The following is a 1,722-nucleotide window of genomic DNA, read 5'->3' as shown; positions in this document are numbered from 1 at the left end:
CCCTATTTATGTCTACTAGAACTGTAGGCATAAATTTGGGTTTAGCTTGATGATAACAAAACACGTGACAAATATATTAACTGTAATAAAGCAGAAATTCAAAAGTGCTGCAAAAATGTGTATGCTGAGATGGAATTGAAGAATTACATTGTTTCCAAGGGTGCTCCTTTAGCCTGAGCAGATTAATTTCTTTTCCTTTGATCCCTTGTTTTCTTTCCTAGCCTCCTGTCATTCTCCTCTATTTGAAGTTGAAGTTGTCTGTAGAACTCAGCTTCATCTTCTTCATTGATGTCCAACTTGGATTGCATATCCTTAAGAGTTTCATTACTGGCAATCTTGAGCTGATCTTCAAGTCTGAAAAATCTTCTGAATCCTTTATTGTCTCTGAACTCCATCAACCAATGAGGTGATTTGTGAACTATAATTCCTCTTTCTTGAATGAGTAATGTTCTAGGCAAGGCATTGGGCTCCCACCAAGTTTTCCTTATGTTGGCAATCTTGTTGAGAATCTCAGTCTTGGCAGTCCTGGTAAAGCCAGAATCCCTTTGTATGGCTGAGTAGACTCTAACCAAGGTAGAGTAGCCTTCATTCAGAATCCTGTAGAGAGGCCAAGTTCTTTCCCCACTTCCTTTGTATTTGAACACTAGTCTTTCTGGTAGCTGTCTATAGGCAGCTATTCCCCTTACTTCCTCCAGCTCATCCAGATAGAGTTCAATGTCTGAAAATTCTTTTATGTCACAAATGTGAACATAATCATCCTTAGAGGCTTGTGGCTTAGGCTTAGGCTTCTGAGTGAATTTGATTGAGGTTTTAGAAGGTGTTGATTTGATTCTTCTTTTCTGCTTCTTTGATGGTGGAGAAGAGGTTAAGAAGGTGGGCAATTTGATGGTGTCCCAATCAATTGGTTCTTCCTTAGGAATGATTGTTTCACCATGAATGTTTATGAAGGGGTCAGGCACAATGGGTTCAGGAATAGAAGGTAGTGGTTTGGATTTTGATTGGGTTTCTTCAGTCTCATCTACCATCTTTCTCTTTGCATTGGCCTTCTTTCTGTTCCCTTTCTGCCATTCCTCTCTTTTCTTACTTCTTCCTTTCATATCATTATCAACCATGTCCCCCATACCTTCATCTTCACTTTTGTCTTCAATTTCTTTCTTTTCTTCAGCTTGACTTGACTTTAGCTGTTTTTCAAGCTTTGCTTGTGCTCTTTTATCAGTCTTTAGCTTTTTGGCTTCTTCCTTCAACCGTCTGGTTTCTTCCCTCTTGGATATTGAGAATTTGGGATGTCCTTGCATCACACAGATGCTCTTTCCCTCTTTAAAGATAATAGCCATGTTCCTCCTTTCAACCACATCCATGGTCTCTTTGTGCTTTATGATACTTCCACCCAAAACCTTGTCTTCATCAGGCTTTGGAAGAGAAAAATCCACTTCTTTCATCTGAGCAAGGCTTAGAGGATTCTTTGGAGAGTCCTTATTGGATCTGTTGTTGGGCTTGAGAAACATAGGTTTCGTATTCTTGGAAGAAGTCTCTCCAACCTTATTCCTCCTTACTGGCTTGAGCTCCATAATAATTGGTTCCACCTTTGTGCTATGCTTCATAGATTGTGATTTAGAAGTTGTAGAACCAAAAATTTGTTGCATCTTTTCATCAATTTTCCTCCTTTGCTCTTTGACTTACAATTCAGCTGCTGCTATCTGGATTAGATCAATTCCATCAAGC

Source organism: Apium graveolens, chromosome 11, assembly GCF_009905375.1.
Source record: "Apium graveolens cultivar Ventura chromosome 11, ASM990537v1, whole genome shotgun sequence".
NCBI lineage: Eukaryota > Viridiplantae > Streptophyta > Magnoliopsida > Apiales > Apiaceae > Apium > Apium graveolens.
Note: the sequence above shows the minus strand (reverse complement) of the source record.